The sequence below is a fragment of the Papaver somniferum genome, chromosome 5 (genome assembly GCF_003573695.1).
Source record: "Papaver somniferum cultivar HN1 chromosome 5, ASM357369v1, whole genome shotgun sequence".
Lineage (NCBI taxonomy): Eukaryota > Viridiplantae > Streptophyta > Magnoliopsida > Ranunculales > Papaveraceae > Papaver > Papaver somniferum.
The window spans coordinates 24,524,380-24,535,120 of record NC_039362.1 but is presented as its reverse complement, the minus strand read 5'-3'; the positions used below and the strand labels follow the sequence as shown (position 1 = coordinate 24,535,120).

Here is a 10,741-nt window from a genome sequence, read left to right as displayed (position 1 = left end):
ATGATATTATTGATAAAGACACTAACTTTTGGAAGGGACAGATTCTCAATCAGAAGATCGGAGGAATTTGATTCTAAATATAATGGTAAATGGTGAACATGAGTGATGATGCCTTAAAATGATCTCTAAATAGGAACATTTTTTCTCCGACAAATCTACATATAATGCAATCCTTATTCTCAACATCAAATAAATGAATAGCTCGTCTAATGAGCCTTTTTAGGCATTTTTTATTTCTTTATAATTTTCGAAGTTGTTAGGGAAAGAGCTATCGAGTGAGAGTACTCATTCAAAATGAATGAGTTCGATCCAAAATCATTCATTCATACACTTGTTGGAATGAAAGTAAGAGGCGGGTATTCAACTGCTTGGTGGATGTTTAGTTGCTTACCCATGTCAGATTTTCACTCTTCAAGTTAGTCCCACCGTTAAAAACACTCATTCCACATCCTTTATTCTAAGAGCATCTCCAATGCTAGGGGTCAAGGTCTTAAATTGATATGACACATAGGATTTAAGACTTTGTCTACCAACTTTTCATCTCCAACCAATGAAGCACCGACACATCAGTATAGGCATCGTGTCCGTCAGACGCGCGACGGACGCACGACGCGCGTAGGACACTGACACGACACATGTGTAGAAATCTATACTCCATTTAAGTAGTTTGGTAACCTAGTGTGTCAAGGAAATCAGTATAATAGTTAATTTTTCTACATTGAGCTAACCTAACGACATAAAATTGAGTTTTTTTCATGTATTTGCGTGATTAATATATTTGATATACTATAACACTATGATCTTAGTATATAAAAACCATTTTATTAATGTATATATAGACGTGTTCGTGTCCTGATGACTTTGGATTTTTGCCGGTTTCTATATATGTGTCGTGTCCTGTCCCGTGTTAGTGTTCGTGCTTCCCATTCTCCAACACTAAGGTGGAGGTCATAAAAGAAGATGACATGTGCATGTGGGGACCAAGTGGGGGTAAAGGAGAAAATCTTATTCAGACTTTCTTCATAACCCTGGATCTTTAAGTCCACATCATCTTTTGTCTCTACATTTAGACAAAAAGTGTGATATTGGGAATTGAAGATGGAATTTAGATAGAAAATTTTACCTTTATTATTTTTTGTCATGTAGTGAAAGACCCACAATCAAAAAATCTTAAATAAGACCTCCACATAAGATGACCTTCACCCCAACCATTTGGAGATGCTCTAAAAAAAAAAAAAAAAGAGAAACCGGCTGCTTACCCCACCGGCCATGCGTCCGTATTTAAAGTTTAGATGAGAAAATCTGAACTCTCTGCCCCACATCCCCCCCCCCCCCCCCCCCCCCCCCCCCCCCTCTCTCTCTCTCAAATGGCTACTTATGCAGTACCAACTCTTGCACTTCATCCACCAAGAACAAATTTCATCTCCTCTTTCAATTTCCCACTTCATTATAACAGTTTAGTCTCTAAAACAATAAGAACCACCATTCCAACTCAAAAATGGAGAAATTCCAGAAGAAAAACAAAAGTTTCAGCACAAGAAAGAAAAGTATCATCATCACCAAACAAAAAAAGCAGTGAGAAAGGGTTTGACCCAGCTGGTTTTCTCACCAAACATGGCATTACTGATAAGGGTTTTGCTCAGTTCCTGAGAGAAAGGTAGAAATAGTATTTTTTTTATTTCTCTAATTTGAAGATAATGCACAGATTTTTGGTAATCAATTACAAATGGGGTTTCTTTGTTTAGGTATAAGAGTATCAAGGACCTTAAAGAACAATTCTTCCCTCGCTTTGCTAATGTCATGGAACTCTCTTCTGGGTTAGTTGTTTTTCCACTGTTCAAGTTTTTATCCTTTCTATAAGCATGTCAAAACTGCATTTGAGGTGGTGGTGCTGGCAATGGGGGTGGTTATGGTTTCAGTTGTGGTTGGGATGGTGTGATGGTGCTGGGGTTGTTGTGGTGGCTGAGGCATATGCATGTTGTTGTTTTGTTTGATGTTTTATCTCTGTGAAATTGACTGATTTGGTTTGCTTCATATGAAGGTATGAGTTAATGGGTATACATCGAAATGTACAGCACCGATTGGATTACATGGAATGGGCACCAGATATTTCTTCTATAGCGTTTGGTTCTTATAAATTTGGTCGTATTCAGATTTTCTTTTTACAATGAGATTTGGGTGCGTAATCCCAATTGGCTTAGCTTTATCTATCTCTAAATTTGATTATGGGAATACAGGTGCACGTTATTGTGCAGTGGTTGGTGATTTTAATGGGTGGTCTAACACAGAACACAGTGCAGGAAAGGGGCATTTTGGTCATGATGATTTTGGGTATTGGTTTGTTATTCTGCAAGATAAAGTAAAAGAAGGGTAAGAACCAGATGAATTGTATTTCCAGCAGTATAACTACGCAGATGACTATGACAAAGGTGACAGTGGTGTTACAATTGAAGAGTTATTTAAGAAAATGAATGAAGAATATTGGGAACCTGGAGAAGACCGGTTTCTTAATAAGCGTTTTGAAGTGCCTGCTAAGTTGTATGAACAAATGTTCGGCCCAAATGGACCCCAGACTGAAGAGGAATTGGGGGAAATACCTGACGCTGAGACAAGATATAGAGAATGGAAAGAGAAACATAAAGATGATCCTCCCAGCAACTTACCTCCATGTGATGTAATTGACAGTGGAAAAGAATACGATGTTTTTAATATTGTGGATGACCCCGTTTGGCTGGAGAAGTTTAGAGCCAAGCAACCTCCTATCGATTACTGGTTAGAACTGTGTAAAGGAAGGAAAGCATGGTCCGAGAAGTATAATCCAAGTATCCCTCATGGAAGCAGATACAGGGTTTATTTTAATACTCCTAGTGGCCCTGTGGAACGAGTTCCTGCTTGGGCTACTTACGTGCTTCCAGGTAAAATTTGTGTGATCGTGATTGCAATTATTCTTTTGTGCCAATTATCAGTATATTAATATGTTGGGTACACATTATTGGTTATAATTTTCAGAAGCAGAGGGAAAGCAATCAGTTGCAGTACACTGGGAACCAGCTCCAGAAGAGGCATATAGATGGAAAAATGAACGTCCAAAGGTTCCTAAGTCCCTTCGTATATATGAATGCCATGTGGGAATTAGTGGATCAGAGCCGAAAGTTGCTTCTTTCAGTGAATTTACTGAGAAGGTAATACTTAATATGCTGTTTTGCCTCCTAACTCCAGAGAATGTTGTTCGACTCTTATTCTCATTGTGGCTCTGTGCTCCCCATACCCCAAAATATTATTTACCGTATCGTCACATTATTTTCCGTTTCAGGTCCTTCTACACGTGAAAAATCTGGATACAATACATTTCAGTTGATTGGGGTTATTGAGCACAAAGATTATTTCACCGTCGGTTATAGAGTGAGTTTAAATTTAATTAGTTTATCCTTTTTGTCTCGTTGAAAATTCTTTGTTATTTCTCTTTGACCTATGCTGGTAGAAAGTACAAACTATTTGGTATAATTTAATATGCTCTTCTATATTGTCTCCCATGATTTCAAAGCTTGAAAATTGGATTAGTCAGTTATTCCATAGTTTTGCCGTCTTATCATGTTTCATCAAAGGCCTAATCCTCCTTCACCTTTCTTTAATGCAGGTGACCAATCTGTTTGCTGTTAGCAGCCGATTTGGTACTCCTGATGACTTCAAGCGTTTGGTTGATGAAGCACATGGTTGTCTTCTTCCATAAGCTAGTGCCTCATAGAGTTTATTCTCAAATTTTGGCTTTACAATAGCATATTCGCTTCTGAATCTGACAGGGTTTTCTGCTACTTCTTCTGTTCCTATTACAGGTCTTGGGATGTTAGTCTTCTTAGATATTGTTCATTCATACTCGGCAGCTGACGAGATGGTCTGCTTATCCCTATTTGATGGATCAAATGATTGTTATTTCCACACTGGTAAGCTGGCCGATGGTTGTATATAAAAGCTTTACATTGTTGTTGCTCAACTATTTTAAGGACATGCATACTTTCTTTTATTGTATTTAAGGACCAAAAGTTTGGATATCCAGTGAATGGGTTCTCACCATCCCATTTCCAATAATAATAATTTTATCGTGATTACTAAATATAAGGGAACTTAAAACTGAGGCATTTTTTTTCATTCCAGCTTGCCATTTTATCATACCTAAGACCCTTGTAAACCTTTCGCACTTGATTAGGTAAACGAGGGCATCACAAATATTGGGGTACCAGAATGTTCAAGTACGGAGATCTTGATGTCCTGCATTATTTGCTGTCTAATTTGAAATGGTAATCTGTGAGTCGTAGTGCTTCTTTTGGTTATCAAATGTTGGTTTGGAGAAATTTCAGATGGCGAAAATCTTCTGAATTGACGTTGGCATTGTTTACGTTTTAACTATTGAACAGGTGGGTTGAGGAGTATCAAGTTGATGGTTTCCATTTTCACTCACTTTCATCTATGATGTACACACACAATGGTTTTGCTGCTTTTACTGGCGACATGGAGGAGTAAGTATTTATTCATCTAAGTAATTTATGTTAGTTGTTATTACTATATGTATCTTTTTCCAGTATTAGTTCTCTAGTTCAAGGTCTACTTGCTTATTGGTTTTGTTTTAAAGTATCTCACTCAAGAAATTGTTTACTTTAGGTATTATAATCAATATGTAGACAAAGATGCTTTGATATATTTGATTTTGGCAAATGAGATGCTGCATGAGCTTAATCCGAATATAATAACAATAGCAGAAGATGTAAGTACACTTCTTGTTTTCTTTGGTTCAATACAATCTTCAGTTCAGATTGAGTATTTTCTTTGCATATCTTATTAGGAGTCTCAGTAATCTGAAAATTGTGTCGAAGTATTGTATTGATGCCCTGATCAAACGAAGGGAGCTTATTTGATTTCATTAACAGTTCAATTTTTTTTTTACCTCTCAAATTAACGTTCGAGTGAATATGGTTCAATTGTGCAGGCAACTTTTTACCCTGGATTGTGTGAACCAACTTCTGAAGGTGGATTGGGATTTGATTTTTATGACAATATAACTGTATCAGAGATGTGGTTATCGTTACTTGAAAATGTCCCTGATCATGAATGGAGCATGAATAAGGTTAGGTTGTTTCATTTTCACATAAAATATATATACTGTGCGAAATTTGTGCTTTCAGTGAGCATTTGTGTACATAGCTCTTTTTTTTTTTAACCTCAAGAAATGTTGGGATTTTTGGTCGCCTACTATACAAGCACCTTTAGGCCTTGTTAGAGCCTTAATGAAGGTTTAGCACCCTGATCTGATATTGATCACAAATTGGCACAGGTTGTAAAGATGCTGTTAGGCAACGGACAAAATACAAATAAGATGCTTACTTACGCTGAAAACCACAACCAGGTAATAACAAACATGGAGTCTTCCACTTCAGCATTTCACGTTCAGCAAATGCCTCGACAATTTTCTAATCATTTCTTATATTACATCTTACTTATTTGTGATCCTTCAAGTAATTTTATGACAGTCCATATCTGGAGGGCGTTCATTTGGGGAAATATTGTTTGGTGGGACTAAAGAGCCGTCTTCTGGTTCAGAAAATATGTTGCTTAGAGGATCATCATTATACAAAGTATGCTTCTTTTCCAATATACTGTTCTTTAAACTCTAAAGTCTATTGTATATTTACAAATTAATGGTTTGAATCCAGATGATTAAATTGATTACATTTACGATAAGCGGTGCCGGTCGAGCATACCTCAACTTCATGGGGAATGAATTTGGGCATCCAATGGTGGGTTCTATACATTTATATATATTCGTGATTAGTACTTATATTTTCATTTAATTTAACATATTTTCTTTTGCTAGAGAGTGGAATTCCCTATGCCTAGCAATGATTTCTCTTTTTCACTTGCCAACCGTCAATGGGATTTGGTTAAACACAAGGGAGTGCATCAGGATATTTTTTCCTTTGATAAGGTATGGGTATCTTTATCTTTATATAACCATGTCCTTTACATGACAAATTCGTTTATGTAACACAGATATGATGCCTGAGGCGAATAATCTTTTGTAAACCACCACATCTTATGCAGGATATGATGAAGTTGGACGAGAGAATGTTTTCAAGAAGCTTACCCAAAATTCACCACGTAAATGATACTACAATGGTATGTGGACCACATTTTATTCATTGGTTACTATAGAACCAGCAAGGTTTTACTGTGTTATAACTTTAAAGTTATTACTAAGTTGGGGAAATTTTGCTATCCAGATAATATCTTACATAAGAGGTCCCTTTCTCTTCGTTTTCAATTTTCACCCTGAAAATTCCTACGAGAGATATAGTGTTGGGGCAGATGAAGCTGGGGAATATCAGGTTAGTGAATCATAAACTACACATCCAAGAAGACACAAAAAGTACTTGAAATGCTAGGAATACCATAAGTTGCTTTCGTTGATAAACATGCTTGTCATGTTTCTTAGCTTTTATTTCAGCATAAACTAGCTAGTCTTTCTTATCTCAACAAGAGCGTTACGGATTGAGTAGTGGATGAATATGATAAGAAATATTTTTACAGCTTATACTTGATACGGATGGTGTCAAATATGGGGGACAAGGACATCTTAAAGATGATCAATATCTTCAAAGAACCATAAGTAACAGGTATTTCATCTGCTTGTTTTCATTTCCATACATGAGCATTACTTGATGAGTTAGTTTTCCTTAGCTTCCCATTGTTTTTTTAATAGAATCGATGGACTCAGAAACTGCTTAGAGATTATGCTGCCTAGTAGAACTGCTCAGGTTTGTCTTTTTTTATCTCTAAATGTTTAAGCCAACCTTGTTATTGCCCAAGTTCTGGTATCAAATACTTGCGAACATGTGAATCTTTGATGTTTCAACAACTACAGGTCTACAAACTAACTCGAATTCTACGAGTGTGAACAATTATGCGTTCTGGAGTAAACTTTTGAATGACACCAACCAAGGTCCAACAAAGGAAATGTGAGGCGAGGACTAGCTGGGTTTTGCCCCGTTTCTTTTTTTTTTCACTTTTTATTTTAATAGGAAAGATAAATTGATTCAATAGCTAAACTTGTTGTACATAGAGTTTCTCTTTAGGACAATTCCTATGGGAATGAACAAACCCATATTTTTGTTGAGCCAGGTGGATGACCAAATTGGTTTTTCTATTATGGTAAAGCACTGGGCGTTAGATAATTAAGCGCGCGATCGACAGACAAACTCTGGAGTTTGTAGGTAAAGCGCCGGCGTTGGTAGGACAAGCGCTGGAGCTTAAAGCTCCAACGCGGCGCTTGAACGTATGACGTTGGCGTTTGTAGCAAAAATGCCAACGGGTAGTTTTTTAAAATTCAAAATTCATTTTTTACATCTATAAATTACCATCAATTTCAAACAATTCACTCACACCAAAATCTATTTCTCAGGCTGAAAAATTGATCACATTTTTTGCGATGCAAAACTTGAAGATGTTGTTCCTAAGATATGTGGGAGTTTTAAAAAGATTGAAAATTGTAAGAGGGAAATGCAAGTTTTTGAAGTTGCTCCAAGAAAATGTTCCGCTAAAAAGCAAAGAAGAATTCCAGTTTTGAAAGTTAACAACAAAAAATTCAAAAACAAAGACGAAACTGTCAAAGAGCGCGTTAAATGGAAGATACGTCAAATTAAGATAAATAGGAAGTCAAAACTTGTACTCGATTTTTATTGAAGTTGTTTAGTACGTTTTATTATTGCCTAAGTTTATATCTTGTAAAAGAATTGGCTTCAATGAATGAAAATATTTAGATTTTAAAATAGAGATTTCCACTTCAGATTAAGCGAAATTTATTACAATTTAAACTTGCAAATAACATCAAACCACATTTTAATAAACCACAACAAAGACATCAAACTACATCAAATCCAGCGACATTCTCTTTGTAGAGTTCATAACATTCAAAATGCTTAAACTCTCTTCCGCTTTCTTCAGTAAACTTGGTCTGAGCATGGTTTTCTGTAACATCGAACAAGAGTAACATCTTCTTCCATTGTAAAGGCCGGGAGCGATATTCGAGTCCAGTACAAATGTGCTTGAGATGGACCATCTTTTAGAAGTCTAAAACACGCTTCGTAACGAAAAGGTTTCCCGTGAGCTTCCTCCCAATTATCAAGAGTTGTTTGGATCATTTCATCTTCAATTACACCGATGAACTTTTCTCGACCAATTTCCATTACCAGAGCAACAAATGGATGGACTGTAAGCCTAATAGATTGAAAAGGAGCACGCAATCGACGAGCATCTCGGTTTCCTGGGTTTTCCGTCAGTGAGACGAACATTGAAAGAACGTTCTCCCAAAAAGAACCGTCTTGAAAGCCCATACCAGTAATTACCCTATGAAAAAAATATGCTTTGCATATAGTTATATCCTTTTCTTCAGTAAACTTGGGACCACGATTTCTAATAGACATTTCTGCAGAGTGAGAGAGATTAAGAGTTTTATAGAAGAAGAAGAAGAAGAAGAAGAAGAAGTGATTTTGGAGATGGCAAAAATGAAATTTATAGGTCGAGAAAGAAAATCGAGTCGTTGGCGTTGGTAGTAAAACCGCGCGACTTTAATAAAACCTCCCATTTGAATTACCAACGCCTATTTTTTTGTTATAAATACAACACTAGGGGTGGCCTCTCAACCAAACCAACAGATTTATTTCTCAACATCCACCATGTTTTCTATAGGAAAAGCGAAGCAAATATTATGTGTCGAAGCAAAAGAGGTTTATCCATTATGTTTCATGGATAACCATAATCTTATGCACTGCCCTTGGATGTATTCAAAGTGTCCGCTGGAAGGTTGTTCACGCATCAAAATGGTGATTGAATCACAACCGGAAAAACTCAGGTATTTGCAGTGTCAAGATCCCAACTGTCCAGAGGAACCACATATGCTAGATGATGCTATGAAGATTAAAAAGGAAGAAGAAGAAAAGATTGCAACACTCTGCAAAAACTTCAAACTTAAAGCCAAATTGAAGAAGGAGTTATTACACTGCAAGCATTGTGGATATGGAGATCACGAATACAGACATTGTCTACAGAGAATCAGTGGATGCTCAAAGCCCGATTGCAAGACTTTTATGCATTTGCGGACTTCTTATGAAGAAGACACATATGGAAGGCATTTCTGGGAATGTCTTAATTGTTTTTTGGTGAAGTGGGTTGATTGAAGTTGAAGGAAAAATCGATCCACTATTGTATTATGGTATTTAATTTGTTGTTTATTTTGTGTTATTACGATTATCTAAAACCATCAATATCATAAGTAATTTAAATTTTTCCTCGATTAAACATTGCACCATCAATCATGTAAATAAAAACATACTGCATTGAACAACCACATCATACATAACAATAAAAGAAATACATTAAATTAAAACAACTACTACATAGGCGTCAATTCTCGGCGGGTAGTGGAATTCCTAGGGCGATGTAGGGATCGTATCTGTTGAGCACTCTAAGAATGTTGAAACAAGCATGGAAGTTGAAAGGACGACCGCGGTGAGATGCTTGCCACATCGCTAGAGTTCTGGGAAACACTTCATGTTCGGCTTCATCGTTGAGCTTATTTTAGTGATTCTCCATTAGTTGGGCGATGAACTCCAATACACTCATACTAATTACACTAAAACGATGCTGCAATCCGTGAGAATCACGCCCATGGATGTTCCCAGTTTCAGCGGTGAACATTCTGTAAACTTTCTCCCAGAAACTCAACATCGAATCGGATACATTACTCATGACAGCATCTTGTGTGTGAATAACAAAGGCTCTACAAATATCTAAATCCTCTTGTTTAGTGAATCTAACACCACGAACTCTGGGAGGTATTTTTGTAAATGATTTGAGAGTGAAGAATGTGTAGAATGTGTGAATTTGGAGTTGAAATGAGGAGTATTTATAAAACTAAAAAATTATAGCCGTTAGATCACAAGAGTTTCTATCCGTCCAGATTCAGCCGTTGGCGCTTCTATGACAAACGCGCACTCGAAGGACAAGCTCTGGCGATTTAGCGAAGAACGCGCACTGCCCAGGTAAGCGTCAGCGTTTGAGGCAAGCTCGCCCGTCCTATCATTAAACGCTCGCTACATCCTCCAACTCAATGCACAAACCAACAAATTTTTTGGTTCGAACATCCATTTTTCATGTTTGTTGAGTCCATAATGGGAGAAAAATGAACAAACTTGATGGTTTGTTCATTCCATATGAACTGCTCTTAGTGGGAGAGTCAGAGCCGTCTGATGGACTAGGCCAGCTAGGCTGTTGCCTGGAGCCTCAAATTGTTAGGGCCCTAAAAATTTAATGTTTGTTCTGTTTGTCCGTTTTTTTTTTTTTACCATATAGGCAATGCTCGGACAGTGTCGACCACAATTCTTGTTGATAAGTCATGTTGTTATTCAAAGTCGTTTGTTGTGTAATAGCCTACTACTTCCCAATTCCATTTAGCCAGTACTTTATTTTCTCTAATAACAATATAACTCATTACATTTGATAATTCAATTCAAACTAATTTAAATATCCTCCTTCCTAGTAAACTCATTCAAAATATGATAAATATCACAAGGGGAAGATCAAAATTTAACAAAAGAAATTATGCATGGGTGTGTTATCCTTACACCCATGGAGTCTCCAATTACATATTGTCTTAGAAAGCACGTATTATATGTTCATAAAACGTAGTTTCAAA

The 10,741-nt window shown here is 36.7% G+C and overlaps 1 pseudogene; it reads left to right on the top strand.

The window, feature by feature from the left end:
* The first annotated feature begins 1,367 nt into the window (after positions 1 to 1,367).
* LOC113281188 lies at positions 1,368 to 7,335 on the top strand (annotated as a pseudogene).
* The last annotated feature ends 3,406 nt before the right edge of the window (positions 7,336 to 10,741 follow it).